We start from the raw sequence: 18,448 nt of genomic DNA on the forward strand, positions 1-18,448 counted from the left end.
AGTTTTCATTGGTAAATACTTTGTTTGTCCCTCCTTGGGGCGGTTTTGTTACCACATTGGCCACTGGCCCTGTTGCAGGGATAATTGCACGTTTGCTGATATGTTTGACTGCGAGCGAACTTCTTTTTCCTTTTGTGTCTCTCCTTCGGGCTCATGGCGGTCATGGCGCTTTGAATCAGCTCGCTTATGTCAACTGTTTTACTTTTCATTTTCAATTTATGTGGCAAGAAAAGTCCAGTTAGGAATATACAACACTAATAGCTCTAACTTGAGCAAATGCGAGACCCGTTGCATTGCAAATGATTGTTCTATCGCTTGTTTATACAGTGTTATATTTTCAGTATTGTTCGCTTACATTATATCTTCGAGATAAAGGAACTCAAAGGCAATAGTACCTTCTATTTGAGAGTGTAATACCATATTTTTCTGTGATGTCTATTAAATAAAAATGAATTTCTATACCTGTTCTACGTACACGTGCCTATAAGGAAGCACATGTATCATGATAATAAAATTATGTATGAATATTACTTTAAAGAAACTTTTCATTTTCTTTCTACTTTATGCTAGCAATAAAAAATAAAAGTGTAGCAACTTATTATCTTCTGGCCAGTAGATTTTGATTTTTGAAAGTAATAACGGTCATTCTATGGGCACATAGTTGTTGACTTTATTTTATTGACAAATTCTTCAAGAATATAGGTAAAGGTACATTCTGGAAGCATATGAGCGTCCTCTCCTCAGCTGCTCGTTAACAGAGCCTAAATAAGATGCTACGAGATAGACCTCAGTGCTGGCCAATGGGAGCTGCCATTGAAGGTGTTCCGAGACACCTGATTGGCTGTCCCATTCTCACATTCTGAAAAAAATGGTAATTTATCAATACTCCTAGTGCTTTAAACGGAAATATAGAAGTGCAGGTACTCACTCTTTAGAGTAACTGAGATGTGCCGGTACTCTTCCCATTAAATGTAATGCAGCAGTGCTGAGAAGTACTGGTACTCTCCCATTAAAGGTATTGCAGCAGTGCTGAGAAGTACTGGTACTCTCCCATTAAACGTATTGCCCTTTCAAATGAGAGAAGTTCAGGTACTCAGTACTACACAGTACCTTCCCATTTAAAGCAATGAATACTGCACAGTCGCTTCAAGTAAAAACACTTGCCACAGATCACACGGAGTATCTGAGGCGGTATGGAGATTTAGACTGAGAACCTGGTGTGGCAAACAAGGGAGCGCCCAGCTCGCGCGTCCCACCAATCCCTCTACATAAAGACGTCATTAGACCCCTGCCCTGGACAGATCTCTGCGGCGAGGCGCTTCAACCCACTGAGCTACCTTGCCAGCGAGAGCATCATTTCTGTTAACACTTTGGTTGCTGATCCGGGCCTGTGACGCGCACCTGGGTGTCCCGTGGTTTTGCCATGCTGGGCACCGCGCCAACCAGCTTCGCAACGGCCCAGCTGGGACGGAATGTGCCAGGCCGGGAAGGTGGGCGCATTCTTTCCTGCTGGGCAGCCCCCAGAAACGGAGCCTGCCCTGGCTCTGGGGCCAACAGCAATTAGAGTTTCTGGCCAAAAAACAACCACCCCTTTCATTCGCCTCTTCTGGTGGTAAACACGGCGCTCGCGTGACAGGAAGCTGGCACATATCACTCGGCAAGTGAGGGAACCAGGGCAGACCGCTCTCTTCACCGGACCAAACTAGGGGTGCCTGGCTAGCACCCTTCAAGGCGCTTTACAGAGCCTAAACTGGCCCATGTCAGATGCAACTCCTGTTCTCCAGCTGGAGTATACTATTGTATTTCTTAATTTATGAGCACTCCATACTACAGTCCCCAGAATGCACAGCATATCTAAAGTCTGGACCATCTACTCATGACTGACATTTGACAACGGTAGACCTTAGTTGCTGGACATCAATTTTGGGACTTTGAGGAAGGGTCAGCTACCCCTCCATTCAAAGGGCAGTTCTTGTCATAAAAAGCATTTTCGGGTCATTGTTGATGGGTTTGAGATGGAGGGCATTTCCAATGTTAATAAAAAAGTTACTTTAACAATTGTTCTGTAGATAGATGCCAGTCATAGATAAAAAAAAAAATACTCTGCATAATTACACCGTTCATTGTTGATAGGTTTGAAATGGAGGGCATTTCCAATGTTTATCAAAAGGTATATGAAACAAACTTTACCACTTTTCGGTAGTCACAACAGTAAAATTAGACCTAAAGTCTAACTTAGGCCAAAAGTATAGCTTTACAAGTAGTAAAGTTACTAACAGTTGCCTATCTTTGTGAATACCGAAAAGTTGTAAAGTTAGTCTTGTGGTCTAACTTTACCATTGTGACTTGGGCCCACTGTGCATAATTACACCGTTCTTTGTTGATGGCTTGGAACTATCTTGTCTTCAGAAGACTACTCAAGAGTTGGCTCTTTCCTTCATTACCACCATATTCAAACAGCAAGGGACTGCATATGCCTGTGTTGATAAATGTTTTAATCTGATTATGTGTATATTCTAGATATGTATAGATCTTTAGTAAATGTGTATCACTACTTTGTCATAACAATAAATAACACATATACTCTTTAAACCTGTTCAACAAATGTATATTTACTCACGGTTAAATATGTATATGTATATGAATGTGTGTGTGTGTATATGTATATATATATTTTTATATATATATATATATGTATGTGTGTGTGTGTGTGTGTGTGTATATACATATATAGTTGTATTTTATTCTATGCTTAAAATGTTCATAGGTCATTGCATAGCTCCTAGATAAGTTGTTATACTAGATACTTATGAATCCCTGCTCTCATTTTATATCACACTGATCAAATGTTTATTATCATAGGCATTTGGCTATTCAAAAATTAAGGAAAGTTAAATAAATGTTAGAAAAGTACACTATTAGACCTGACAGCCTTAGGGTGGTCACCCCTAACTTTTTGCCTGCCTCCCTCCACTTTTTAGATACTGTTTTTGCTGGTTTTGAGACTCTGCGCACTTTACCACTGCTAACCAGTGCTAAAGTGCATATGATCTCTCCCTTTAAACATGGTAACATGGGATCATACCCAATTGGACTATTTAATTTACTTATAAGTCCCTAGTAGAGTGCACTATATGTGCCCAGGGCCTGTAGATTAAATGCTACTAGTGGGCCTGCAGCACTCATTGTGCCACCCACTTAAGTAGCCCCTTAACCTTGTCTCAGACCTGCCATTGCAAGGCCTGTGTGTGCAGTTTCACTGCCAAGTCGACGTGGCATTTAAAAGTACTTGCCAAGCCTAAAACCCTTTTTCTACATATAAGACACCCCTAAGGTATGCCCTCTGTAACCCATAGGGCAGGGTGCTGTGTAAGCAAAAGGCAGGACATGTACCTGTGTAGTTTACCTGTCCTGGTAGTGTAAAACTCCTAAATTCATCTTTACATTGCTGTGAGGCCTGCTCCCTTCATAGGCTAACATTGAGGCTGCCCTCATATATTGTTTGAGTGGTAGCTGCTGATCTGAAAGGAGTAGGAAGGTCATATTTAGGATGGTCAGAATGGTGATATAAAATCCTGCTGACTGGTGAAGTTGGATTTAATATTACTATTTTAGAAATGCCACTTTTAGAAAGTGAGCATGTCTCTGCACTTAAATCTTTCTGTGCCTTACAATCCACGTCTGGCTAGGTTTAGTTGAAAGCTCCTTGTGCATTCACTCAGACACACCCCAAACACAGAATACTCCGCCTCACTTGCATACATCTGCATTTTGAATGGGTCTTCCTGGGCTGGAAGGGAGGAGTGCCTGCCTTCACACAAAGGACTGCCACACCCCCTACTGGGACCCTTGCAGACAGGATTGAACTGAAAGGGGACCTGGTGTACTTCCAAGCCACTCTTTGAAGTCTCCCCCACTTCAAAGGCACATTTGGGTATATAAACATGACCTTTGCCCCTACCAACTCAGACACTTCCTGGAGAAGAAACTTGAACAAGAACCTGCATCCTGCCAAGAAGAACTGCCTGGCTGCCCAAAGGACTCACCTGGCTGCTTTCTGTGAAGGACTGCTGCCTTGCTGTTGCCCTGCTGCCTTGCTGCTCTCTGGCTGTGGTGAAGAAGTGCTCTCTGAGGGCTTGGATAGAGCTTGCCTCCTGTTCCCTGAAGTCTCAGGACCAAAAAGACTTCAACTCTACAAGAAGGACTCCTTGTGTGGTGAAATTAGACCCACAGCCTGCCAGAAAAGACGCACAGCCTGCACCGCAGTGGAAACTTCACCGCACGCTGAATAGGAACGATGCAGCCCGACTTCGCAATGAGAAGATCGACGCAGCGCCAGCGTAGCGACTGGAAATTCGACGCACAGCCCACTGGATCGACGCACAGCTGAACTGGAATGACACAGTCTGACTTCTACAGAGGGATCGACGCAGCGCCTGCCGTGTGGTAGGAAATTGGACGCAACACCCACCGGATCGACGCAGCTCCTGTGACTTCGTCCTGCCAGCACAGGAAAAAGCGCATCATCCCCGGGGCGTCTGAAAACCCCGTAACCCGAAGAAGATCCACAACTGAGCGCCGGAAATCGATGCACAGCCGTCCCTGGGTGAAAACTAAACAATGCATCGATGTGTGCGGCCCAAGAAATCGACGCACACCCCATTGTTTCCACGCATCTCCTCCTCTGCGGTTCTCTGCGGAGATTTTTCACGCAAACCAGGTTTTTTGTGCTTGAAAGAGACTTTGTTTGCTTTTGAAAGACTTAAGACACTTTATATCACTTTTCAGTGATATCTCAACATATACTTATTCATTTTAATCGTTTTGACCTGTATTTATCCAGATAAATATTATATCTTTTTCTAAACACTGTGTGGTGTATTTTAGTGGTGCTATATGGTGTTATTGTATGATTTATTGCACAAATACTTTATACATTGCCTTCTAAGTTAAGCCTGACTGCTCAGTGCCAAGCTACCAGAGGGTGGACACAGGATAATTTGGATTGTGTGTGTGACTTACCCTGACTAGAGTGAGGGTCCTTGCTTTGACAGGGTGGAACCTGACTGCCAACCAAAGATCTCATTTCTAACATTGGTGATCAGTGGTGAGGATAGGACTTGTATTTGTGCAGTGACATACAGTAGCTAAGTATTTCACTGTCTACCCACAGTTGAAGGTCAACTCGATTTTTATCTTTTTCTGCAATTTCGTTTTTCCTGTCAATTTTTGACAAAAAATCCTCATTTAACATGTCTCTGGCTGGGTCTCAAACAGGAGATGAAGATTTTGATATGGCTTTGCTGGAGACCTACACTGTTAAACAGCTGAGGGCGTTCTGCAGGGATATGGGTGTACCTACCCAGAAATCCTCCAGGAAGGAGGAATTCCAAATGGCGCTGAGGGCCTGGGCAGAAGCCCAAACAGAGGAGGATGTTGAGGAAGAGGGTCCAGAGGATGGCCCCTCAGAAGATTTTTTGCCATCAGTGTATGAGATTACTGCTGTAATTGTGCCCCCCTGCCAAACCAGGGAGCAGTGTCTCTGATCAGGGCCTGACTGTAGAGGAAAGGAGAGAGGAGAGGGAATTTCAATTGCAAATGGCAAGGCTGAAAATTGAGGCTCAACGGGAGGAAAGGAGGGCAGAGAGAGAAGCAAAAGCAGCTGAGGGAGCCTTGGCTGAGAAAAAACGTTTGTTGGCTCATGAACTGAGTCTCAAGGAGCTGGAGATCAAGGCGAGATAGTCTGAGTCCAGCAGTGATGGTGGCAGCATACATGCAGAACCTGTTGGGGAGAAAAAGGTTTGTATACCCAAGAATGTGGTGCCAAGTCTTGTAGTCGGCGATAACATTGATGAGTGGTTGGCTGCCTATGAAGTTGCACTAAGGGCCCATGGGACCTCTGAGGAGCACTGGGGGGTGGCCTTGTGGTTTTATGTACCAGCCGTGGGGAGGGACACACTTCTTACACTAGCTCCACAGGATAGATATGTCTATGCACCCATGAAAGCCGTTTTACTGGCCAAGTTCGGGCTGACCCCTGAGAAATACCATCAGGAGGTTAGGGGCAGCACCAAATTTCCACACAAACTTGGGTAGATTGTTATGATTTCTCCAATAAGGCACTGGATGGATGGGTGCGGGGCAGCAAAGTAGATGATTACAAAGGGTTAAATGACTTGATTCTGAGAGAGCCTATGCTCAGTATTTTTTTTTACAGAGTTGCACCAGCACTTAGTGGATAGTAAGCTGATTGATCCCAGGAAGCTTGCTGAGGAGGCGGACCTCTGGGTTAGCACCAGAGTGTCCAAGATGGCATCTGGGAGGGGACACCCACAAAGGTGGTCAGGGTTCCCAAGAGAAGAAAGAGGGAGGGAGAAAAACTTAAGGATGAGGAGTTCTCTAAAGGCCCCCAAAACAATTCCCAAGGGGTGGTGGTGGTAACCATTCCCCTTCTAGATTTGAGAAGAAACCAGGGTTCTTTGACAGAAAGTTAGGGAAGTTCATCCCCAAATGCTTAGAGTGCTACCAGCATTGACATTCTAAGGGTGACTCCCAGTGTTCCAAGAGAGCACAGTCCACCACTGGACAGACACCTGGGTTGGCTAGTGTAGCGCTCGAGAGAGAGACAGTCCCAGTTAGCTTTGTGGGGCAGACAGAGGTTTTCCTAGAACCCCTGGGAGAAAAAGAGATGGTGCCTAAAGCCCACATGCCAGAAAATACTTCCAAGTATAGGCAGTGGGTCACCATTGATGGGCAAAGGGTGGAGGCTCAGCAAGACACAGGAGCCAGTATTAATACTGGCAAGAGTCAGCTGGTGTCAGCAGAGCAGATAGTCCCTAATACATTCCACCAGGTCATAGTCGCTGACAATCGTGAGAGTCACCTACCGGTGGCTCTGGATCCCTTTGAGTGGGGGGGTCCCTGCTACTCTGAAAGTAGCTGTGAGTCCTGCCATACCTGCAGATTATCTGTTAGGCAATGATCTTGAGCGTACTGCCTGGAAGGTGGTAGAGCTCAGATCCCACCTGGAGATGCTATGTTTGCCAGAGTGAGTCTGCATGACCACAAGGTCCATGGCTGCCCGGGAAGGGAGTCAAGGGCATCTGGAGCCTGGAACAATGGCCCAGACAGCTGCAAAGAGGAAGGGCAAGAGGCACGGGAAACCCACCTCAGATGTTCCCATGGTGGTGGACGGGGCCCCTGAGGAGGAGGTGGCCCTTGAGCCAACTGGAGAGGAAATACCTGACCTGGGCAACCTGCCTGAACTTGCTGGCTGGCAAGTAGAGGGAGGGCCAACCAGGGCAGAGTTCTGCAAGGTGCAGAAAGATGCCCCGCCATTGAGGTTCTGAGGCAACAGGCCACAGCCTAAGCAGCCGGTGACGCCTCTGGCACTCACCATATCTACTGGGAGAATGATCTCCTTTACAGCGAGCCTAAGGTTCCAGGCCCTGGGGCAGCACATGTGCTGGTGGTCCCCCAGTGTTACCGAGCCTTCCTACTGGGTCTGGCTCATGACATTCCCCTGGCAGGACATCTGTGCCAAGACAAGATCTTTGACAGGCTTGTCACCCACTTCCATTGGCCTAGAATGAGGGTAGCCTCAGATAATTTCTGCAGAGCCTGCCCCACCTGCCAGGCTAGTGGGAAGACAGAGAAAAAGCTTAAAGCGCCCCTGATCCCACTCCCCATCATTGGCACCCCTTTGAAAGGGTGGGCATCAACATCGTTGGTCCTTTGGACCCCGAAATTGCCTTGGGCAACAGGTTTATCCTGGCTTTGGTGGACCATGCCACCCGCTATCCAGAGGCAATCCCTCTGAGAACAGTAACTGCACCGGTGGTGACCAGAGCCCTGCTGGGAATATTTACCTGTGTGGGATTCCCTAAGGAAGTTGTGTCTGACAGAGGCACAAACTTCATGTCTGCATACATGAAGTCCATGTGGGATGAGTGTGGGGTGACCTACTTGTTTACCACCCCTTATCATCCTCAATCCAGTGGGCTTGTTGAGAGATTCAACAAGACCCTTAAAGGCATGATCAATGGTCTAACTGAAGCCATGAGGTGTAAGTGGGACGTCCTCTTGCCACGCCTGCTGTTTGCTTATAGGGAGGTGCCCCAGAAAGGGGTGGGGTTCAGCCCCTTTGAACTTCTCTATGGTCAACCTGTCAGGGGACCGCTAAGCATAGTTAAAGAGGGCTGGGAGAAAGCTCCCAAGACACCTCCCCAGGATGTGGTCAGCTACATGCTGGCCCTCCGCAACCAAACCCAACACTTCTGGAAGCGGGCCAAGAGTAACCGTGAGGCCAGTCAAGAGGTGATGAAGGAGTGGTACGACCGGAAGGCCACTCTGGTTGAGTTCTCACCTGGAGACAAGGTTTGGGTGATGGAGCCAGTAGAGCCTAGGGCTCTCCAGGACCGCTGGTCTGGCCCATTTGAGATTAAGGAGCTGAAAGGGGAAGCCACTTACCTAGTAGACCTCAACACCCCTAGGCACCCCCTAAGGGTACTCTATCACAACAGACTCAAACCTCACTTTGAGAGGTCTGACGTCAGTACGCTCCTAGTCACAGATGAGGGCATGGAAGAGGAGAGTGAACCTCTCCCGACCCCCTCTCTACCAAAGAAGGTGATGGGTCAGTGAAGGGTGTAATTCTCTCTGACTCCCTAACTCTAGACCAGAAAGGATATTGCTATGAGTTGTTAAAGGAGTTCTCCTCCCTGTTCTCCCTTACTCCTGGACTTACCCATCTATGTGTCCATGACATTGACACCGGAGTCAGTCCCCCTGTGAAGAACAAAATGTACAGGTTGTCGGATAAGGTGAAGGCCAGCATTAAGGAGGAGGTCTCCAAGATGTTGACCTTAGGGGTTATTGAGAAATCCAGCAGTCCCTGGGCCAGCCCTGTGGTGCTGATTCCTAAGGCTGCTGCACCCGGTGCGAAACCAGAACTCCAGTTCTATGTGGACTACTGGGGTCTCAACTCAGTCACACGGACTGACGCTCACCCCATCCCCCAAGCTGATGAGCTCATTGACGGGCTAGGCACTGCCAAGTTCCTGAGTACGTTTGATCTTACATCAGGGTATTGGCAGATCGCCCTGACTGAGGGGGGTAAAGAAAGATCCGCATTTTCCATACCTGATGGCCATTACCAGTTCCGGGTGATGCCCTTTGGGTTGAAAAATGCCCCCTCTACCTTCCAACGGTTGGTTAATGGGGTTCTAGCTGGCAAGCATGCCTATTGTGCAGCCTACCTAGATGACATAGCTGTCTATAGTTACATCTGGGAGGAACACCTGCTCCACCTCAAGGAGGTGTTTCAGGCTCTGCAACAGGCAGGCCTGACCATCAAGGCTAGTAAGTGCCAGATTGGGCAGGGTTCCGTGGTGTACTTGGGACACCTAGTAGGTGGTGGCAAGGTGCAGCCAATGTAGGCCAAGATTGAAACTATCAAGGCCTGGCAACCACCTAGAACACAGACTGAGGTGAGAGCCTTCTTAGGCCTCACTGGATGCTAACGTAGGTTTGTCAAGGGCTACGGCGCCATTGTGTCACCCTTGACAGAACTTACCTCCAAAAACCAACCTAGGTTGGTGAACTGGACAGAGGCTTGTCAGAAAGCCTTTGATTCTCTGAAGGAAGCCATGTGCACGATCCCCGTGTTCAAGGCCCCTGGCTACTCCCAGGAATTTATTGTGCAGACGGACGCTTCAGAGCATGGCATAGGGGCTATTCTAGCACAGCTAAATGAGGAGGGCTCAATCCAACCAGTAGACTTTATTAGCAGAAGACTATTACCACAGGAACAGAGGTGGAGTGCTATTGAGAGAGAAGCATTTGCTGTGGTCTGGGGACTGAAGAAGCTGAGACCAGACCTGTTTGGGACTCACTTCCGGGTTCAGACAGACCACAGGCCCCTCAGATGGCTCATGCAGATGAGGGGTGAGAATCCTAAACTCTTGAGGTGGTCCATTTCCCTACAGGGAATAGACTTTATGGTGGAGCATCGCCCAAGGATTAACCACGCCAATGCTGTTGGCCTCTCTAGATACTTCTGCCTTAGCGATGAGAGCTCCCAGGAGGTGGGGTAGCTCTCCTTACTTTCAGCTGGGGGTGACACATGTTAGATCTGACAGCCATAGGGGGGTCACCCCTAACTTTTTGCCTGCCTCCCTCCACTTTTTAGATAGTGTTTTTGCTGGTTTTAAGACTCTGCACACTTTACCACTGCTAACCAGTGCTAAAGTGCATATGCTCTCTCCCTTTAAACATGGTAACATGGGATCATACCCAATTGGACTATTTCATTTACTTATAAGTCCCTAGTAGAGTGCACTATATGTGCCCAGGGCTTGTAGATTAAATGCTACTACTGTGTCTGCAGCACTGATTGTGCCACCCACTTAAGTAGCCCCTTAACCTTGTCTCAGGCCTGCCATTGCAAGGCCTGTGTGTGCAGTTTCACTGCAAGTTCGACTTGGCATTTAAAAGAACTTGCCAATCCTAAAACTCCCCTTTTTCTACATATAAGATACCCCTAAGGTATGCCCTAGGTAACCCATAGGGCAGGGTGCTGTGTAGGCAAAAGGCAGGACATGTAGTAGCTGCTGATCTGAAAGGAGTAGGAAGGTCATATTTAGTATGGCCAGAATGGTGATATAAAATTTTGCTGACTGGTGAAGTTGGATTTAATATTACTATTTTAGAAATGCCACTTTTAGAAAGTGAGCATTTCTCTGCACTTAAATCTTTCTGTGCCTTACAATCCACGTCTGGCTGGGTTTAGTTGACAGCTCCTTGTGTATTCACTCAGACACACCCCAAACACAGAATACTCAGCCTCACTTGCATACATCTGCATTTTGAATGGGTCTTCCTGGGCTGGGAGGGTGGAGGGCCTGCCTTCACACAAAGGACAGCCACACTCCCTACTAGGAACCTGGCAGACAGGATTGAACTGAAAGGGGACCTGGTGCACTTCTAGGCCACTCTTTGAAGTCTCTCCCACTTCAAAGGCACATTTGGGTATATAAACAGGACCTCTGCCCCTACCAACTCAGACACTTCCTGGAGAAGAAACTTGAATCAGAACCTGCATCCTGCCAAAAACTGCCTGGCTGCCCAAAGGACTCATCTGTCTGCTTTCTGTGAAGGACTGCTGCCTTGCTGCTCTCTGGCTGTGGTGAAGAAGTGCTCTCCGAGGGCTTGCATAGAGCTTGCGTCCTGTGCCCTGAAGTCTCAGGACCAAAAAGACTTCAACTCTACAAGAAGGACTCCTTGTGCGGCGAAATTAGATGCACAGCCTGCCAGAAACGACGCACAGCCTGCACCGCAGTGGAAATTTCACTGCACACCAAATTGGAACGACGCAGTCCACCTTCACAACAAGAAGATCGACGCAGCACCAGCATAGCGACCGGAAATTCGACGCAAGGTCCACTGGATCGATGCACGGCCGAACCGGAACGACGCAGTCCGACTTTCAGAGAGGAATCGACGCAGCGCCTGCCGTGCAGTAGGAAATTCAATGCAACACCCACCGGATCGACGCAGCTCCTGTGACTTCGCCCTGCCGGCGCAGGAAATCCACGCATCATCCCCGGGGCATCTGAAAACCCCACAACCGGAAGAGGGTCCACGACCGACCACCGGAAATCAACTCACAGCCGTCCCTGCGTGAAAAGAAAACTAAACAACGCATCGCCATGTGCGGCCCGAGAAATCGACCCACACCCCTTTCTTTCCACACATCTCCTCCTCTGCGGTTCTCTGCAGAGATTTTTCACACGCACCAGATACTTTGTGCTTGAAAGAGACTTTGTTTGCTTTTAAAAGACTTAAGACACTTTATATCACTTTTCAGTGATTTCACAACATATACTTATTGCATTTTAATCGTTTTGACCTGTATTTATCTAGATAAATATTATATATTTTTCTAAACACTGTGTGGTGTACTTTTGTGGTTCTCTATGGTGTTGTTGTATAATTTATTGCACAAATACTTTACACATTGCCTTTTAAGTTAAGCCTGACTGCTCAGTGCCAAGCTACCAGAGGGTGGGCACAGGATAATTTGGATTGTGTGTGACTTACCCTGACTAGAGTGAGGGTCCTTGCTTGGGCAGGGGGTAACCTGACTGCCAACCAAAGACCCCATTTCTAACATACACTTATTAATTAACTTCAAATATTACAAATCTTGAAAGTGTGTGTTTATTCAATACTAGTTTTCTTCTCACATTATTATATCCGTTATTTTATTTCTTGAACATATATTCCCTTACTATATATATACACATATCTATTTATTACTTTAGTCCTACTGTACTAGAGAAAAATTAAATAAAATCTATAAATAAAATTAAAATTAAAGTACAAATAATAATAACAATAATGAATAAATAAATTAAAGAAAAATAAAAATAATGATAGAAAATGTATATGTATATGTATATATATATATATATACATATATATATATACATACACACAATTATAAATAAATAAAAATAATATAAATGTACTCTCTTGTAAGCTTTACTTTGTCTACCCATCACCAGATGTCATGTCTCTATCAATCTATCCTTCAGCCCCACTCTGACTCATCCCAAACCCATTCTACTACTTTCATCTCCTAAATAACCCTGCCTAAGCTCTTCACTCCTCTTCCACATTTAGCTCACCCCAAACCTCAGTTTACTACCATGATCTCCCAAACAACCCTACTAAATTCTCCCTCATTTATCTCACCTTTGACTCATCCAAACGCCCCCTGCTACTTTGATCTCTCTAACCCCTTTACCTCCTCCACCTCTCCTTTACTCATCCCAAGCCTCATCCTATTACTATAAACTCCCAATTAACACTTCTGGATTCTTCCCTCCTCTATCCCTCCATTACTCTAGTCAATCCAACTAAAAAACTCACATCGCCTCTGCTCAAATTAACTCATAATAATACTAATACTGTGCTCATATTTCCCTATACTAATCCACCACTAATTCCTCTTTGGTTCCGGAGTAGCATGCTACTCGCCGAAAGGCGCTTCGACGCTTCGTCAGGGGTAGTAAGCGCTATATAAATACTATTACAAAATGGAGGGCATTTCCAATGTTTATGAAAAGTTACTCAGCTGTAACAATTGTTCTGCAGATAGATGTCAGTCATATATAAACATACTGTGCATAATTACACCATTTATTCTTGGTGGGTTTGAAATGGAGGGCATTTCCAATGATCATAAATAGCTACTTACCTGTAACAATTTTTCTGTACCTTGAGGTCAGTCACAGAAACACACGTGTATAATTACACCTTAGAGTGGTTGGGACAGACATCTTTTTAAAATGTTGCAGAAAGGTCACTGACGCAGTAGCTTGGCAGTAGCCGTAGCAGAGCCACATATATATATATATATATATATATGCGCTGTCACCCACGACCAACGGGGGTGCCCACGAAGAGGGGTAGTAGATGCAGGATTTTTTAATGTGGTGTGGGACTGCCCGAGAGTACCGAGGACCTGGGAGGAAGTGGTGAGAATGAACTGCGCCCTGGCTAACATTGTGATCCCGCCCTCCCCGGAGTCCTGCTTGTTGGGTGGATCAGTGACAGAATATCGGAAACACAAAAATCGTGTGGACAGAATATTGTGGCAAAAATATTGAGAACAAGAATATCGAGACAGTAAGTGAAAGTAGGTAAGTAAAAATTTACTATTCTTAAATCCAGATCTATGTTCTTTGAGGATATATATTTTGAGGTACACATATGTGGAGTTATATATAGTAAAACATTACTGAACCATAGAAAGTGACCTTCACAATATTCTTGTCCTCAATATTGTTGACACGATATTCTGTCCCACGATATTTGTGTTTCCAACATATTGTCCAAACACCTGCTGGGTATTTGATCCCAACCCAAAGAAGACAAATATCTCCACAGATTACTCGACTTGGCATTCGTGGTGTATAAGCGCAAGATCGCAATGGCATAGAAGTCGCCGGCTGTGCCAACCTGGTTACAAAGCTTGTCGTGCTGGGTGACGGCAGAGGCAGCAGTGTTATCGGATGCCCGGCAGAAGAGGTGATACAAGAGTGGGACATATATTTACAGAAGCTGGGGGCGCACGTGTTGGAGGCAAAGGATGAGGCAAGGCCGCCACAGAGGGGCTATAACCAGTGCCACTGGAATTAAGCAATTGTGCGGCTGCAGCGATATTCGCATACTAATAGTTTTGCTGCATTTGCCACATAATCTATCATCTTCTGCATTATATGCAGATTTTAACAAAAAAATTGTTTCTAGCTCAAACGGTTCAAAAGTTATTAAAAATGCAGCGGCACATGTTGCATGGTTTTTATCTACCTCAGCTGCCTTGAAAGGGCATATTCCAGCTAACTGCATTCCATTTTTATTTCACTAATAGTGAAAAATATCATATTATTCACTACAAGTGACAGAAAACAAACAGAGTGGAGCTCCAACTGACATAAGGAGGAGCTGCCCCTGTGTTCCTGGCACTGACTTTGCCACCTCTGAGGCCATGGGTTGCAAAGGCAGTGGCAGGGGTCGCAAAAGGTAAGCCAGGGGTTTCAGCGGTGACACCTGGTGACCCCTAAATGACGTCCATGGGCGTGGAGGAGGAGACTGAATTGGTTCCGGGTGGTGGATTGTGCCAAGGGCAGCTCATTCTTCAAACAGTAGGAAGCTGATGTCAATTTTCAATGCACTCGTTGAGCTTGAATCTGTGCTACACCACCAACCAGACCACGCCTGGGGAGGTGATACAGCATGTACTAGCCAATCAACTTAGCTGACAATGTCCTCACACTAAACCTCAGAATGCTGTCCCGCCTTCGAGGGTGCAGCCCGCCTTCAATTATACAGAGCCCCTTTTAATTATCCTGAGGTGTTGCATTGAGCATGGGCCATTAGGGAAGCTGAGAGCATGGAAATCATTTAGGAGTAGCAAGGAGTAGCAGCTGCTCCTCCTGGCTTCCCCTTTGGCACCCTTGGCACTCAACTGACTACCCCTAGTCTACAGGATCATGACAGGAGCTTACTACTCCTGATCTACGGGATCATGAAAGGAGCTTACTACCCCTGGTCTACAGGATCATGGAAGAAGCTTACTACCCCTCGTCTACAGGATCATGGAAGGAGCTTAATACCAGTGGTCTACAGGATCATGAAAGGTGCTTACTACCCCTGGCCAACGATATCATGAAAGAAGCTTACTGCCCCTGGCCTATAGGATCATTAAAGTAGCTTACTACCCCTTGTCTAAGGGATCATAGAAGGAGCTTACTACCACTGGCCTAGGGGATCATTAAAGGAGCTTACTACCACGGGTCTACAGGGTCAAGAAAGAAACTTACTTTCCCTGGTCAACGGGATCATGAAAGAAGCTTAATAGCCCTGGTCTATGGGATCATGGAAGGAGCTTACTACGGCTGGTCTGTGGAATCATGAAAGCAGCTTCCTACCCGTGGTCTGAGGGACCATGAAAGAAGCTTACTGCCCCTGGTCTATGGGATCATGAAAGTAGCTTACTACCCCTCATCTACGGGATCATGAAAGGAGCTTACGACCCCTGGGCTATGGGATCATGAAAGCAGCAACTACCCCTCATCTACAGGATCATGAAAGGAGCTTACGACCCCTGGCCTATGGGATCATGGAAGGAGCTTACTACCCCTGGCCTACGGGATCATGAAAGCAGCTTACTACCCCTGGTCTATGGGATCATGAAAGGACCTTACTACCCCTAGCCAACGGGATCATGAAGTGATATTACTACCCCCTGGCCTATGGGATCATGAAAGGAGCTTACTAACCCCTCGTCTACAGGATCATAAAAGCAGCTTACTACCCCTTTTGTACGGGATCAGTAAGTGGGCTTACTACCCATAGCCAACGGGATCATGAAGTGAGCTTACTACCCCCTTGTCTACAGGATCATGAAAGAAGCTTACTACCCCTCATCTACGGGATCATGAAAGGAGTTTACCCTGGTCTACAGGATCATGAAAGGAGCTTACTACCCCTGGTCTACGGGATCATGAAAGCAGCTTCCGACCCCTGGTGTGTGTGATCATTAAAGGAGTTTACTACCCCAGGTCTACGGGATCATGAAAGCAGCTTACTATGGCTGGTCTACATGGGTTATGAAATAATCTTACTACCCCCATCTACAAGATCATGAAAGGAGCGCACTGCCCCTGGTCTATGGGATTGTGAAAGGAGCTTACTACCAGTGGCCTACGGGATCATGAAAACAGCTTACTACCTCTGGTCTATGGGATCATGAAAGGAGCTTACTACTCCTGGTCTACAGGATCATGAAAGGACCTTACTACCCGAGGTCTAGCAGATCATGAAAGGTGCTTACTACCGCTGGTCTACAGGACCATGAAAGGAGCTTACTACCACAGGTCTAGAGGATCATGAAAGGAGCTTACTACCCCTGGTGTACAGGATCATTAAAGGAGCTTACTACCTGTGGTCTATCGGATCCTGAAAGGAGCTTACTACCCATATTGTATGGGATCATGAAAGGAGCTTACTATTTGTGGTCTATCGGATCATGAAAGGAGCTTACTACCCCTGGCCTACAGGATCATGAAAGAAGCTGTGATCTATGGGACCTACCCATAGTGTAAGGGATCATGAAAGGAGCTTCCTATCCCTGGTCTACTGGATCATGAAAGCAGTTTACTACCCCTGGTCCTACAGGATCATGGAAGCAGCTTACTACCCCTGGTCTACGGGATCATGAAAGCAGCTTACTACCCCTGGTCTACAGGATCATGAAAGAGATTACTACCCCATTCTACGGGATCTTGAAAGCAGCTTACTATCCCAGGCCTAGGGATCAAGAAAAAAGCTTACTCCCCCTGGTTTATGGGATCATGAAAGGAGCTTACTACCTGTGGTCTACAGGATCATAAAAGGAGCTTACTATCCCAGTCTACGGGATCATGAAAGCAGCTTACTATCCCAGGTCAAGGGATCAAGAAAGAAGCTTACTCCCCCTGGTCTGTGAGATCATGGAAGGAGCTTAGTACCTGTGGTATATCGGGTCATGAAAGGAGCTTACTGCCCATGGTGTACGGGATCATGAAAGGAGCTTACTACCCCAGGTCTTGGGGATCATGAAAAGAGCTAACTACCGCTGGTCTACAGAATCATGAAAGGAGCTTACTACCCCTGGTCTACAGGATCATGAAAGGAGCTTACTACCCCAGGTCTACAGGATCATGAAAGGAGCTTACTGCCCCTGGTCTACAGGATCATGAAAGCAGCTTACTACCCCGGGTGTACAGGATCATGAAGTGAGCTTACTACCCCTGGTCTACGGGATCATGAAAGCAGCTTACTACCGCTGGTCTACGGGATCATGAAAGGAGCTTACTGCCCCTGGTCCACAGGATCATGAAAGCAGCTTGTTACCCCAGGTCTAGGGGATCATGAAAGGAGCTTACTAACCCTTGTCTACAGGATCATGAAAGCAGCTTACTACCCCTGGTGTATGGGATCATGAAGTGAACTTACTACCCCTGGTCTACAGGATCATTAAAGGAGCTTACTACCTGTGGTCTATCGGATCATGAAAGGAGCTTACTACTTGTGGTCTATCGGATCATGAAAGGAGCTTACTACTCCTGGTCTATGTGATCATGAAATGAGTTTACTACCCCTGGCCTAAAGGATCATGGAAAGAGCTTTCCCCCTCACCCCCAGTCTACAGGATCATGAAAGGAGCTTACTGCCCCTGGTCTACAGGATCATGAAAGCAGGTTACTACCCCGGATGTACAGGATCATGAAGTGAGCTTACTACGCCTGGTCTATGGGATCATGAAAGCAGCTTACTACCGCTGTTCTACGGGATCATGAAAGGAGCTTACTGCCCCTGGTCTACAGGATCATGAAAGCAGCTTGTTACCCCAGGTCTAGGGGATCATGAAAGGAGCTTACTACCCCTCGTCTACAGGATCATGAAAGCAGCTTACTACCCCTGGTGTATGGGATCATGAAGTGAACTTACTACCCCTGGTCTACAGGATCATTAAAGGAGCTTACTACCTGTGGTCTATCGGATCATGAAAGGAGCTTACTACTCCTGGTCTATGTGATCATGAAATGAGTTTACTACCCCTGGCCTAAAGGATCATTGAAAGAGCTTTCCCCCTCGCCCCCAGTCTACAGGATCATGAAAGAAGCTGTAATCTATGGGACCATGAAAGGAGATTACTAACCCTGGTCTACAGGAGCATGAAAGGAGCTTCCTACCCCTAGTCTACTGGATCATGAAAGCAGTTTACTACCCCTGGTCCTACTGGATCATGAAAGGAGCTTGCTACCCCTGGTCCTACTGGATCATGAAAGGAGCTTACTACCACTAGTCTACTGGATCATGAAAGGAGTTTACTACC

At 46.5% G+C, this 18,448-nt stretch overlaps 1 protein-coding gene across 2 annotated transcripts in view; it reads right to left on the reverse strand.

Annotated features, from left to right (window-relative positions):
• LOC138266457 (uncharacterized) overlaps nt 1-18,448 on the reverse strand; it is a 167,151-nt gene that overhangs the window by 35,958 nt on the left and 112,745 nt on the right. The window lies entirely within an intron of this gene.

The sequence above is a fragment of the Pleurodeles waltl genome, chromosome 11 (assembly GCF_031143425.1).
Source record: "Pleurodeles waltl isolate 20211129_DDA chromosome 11, aPleWal1.hap1.20221129, whole genome shotgun sequence".
Lineage (NCBI taxonomy): Eukaryota > Metazoa > Chordata > Amphibia > Caudata > Salamandridae > Pleurodeles > Pleurodeles waltl.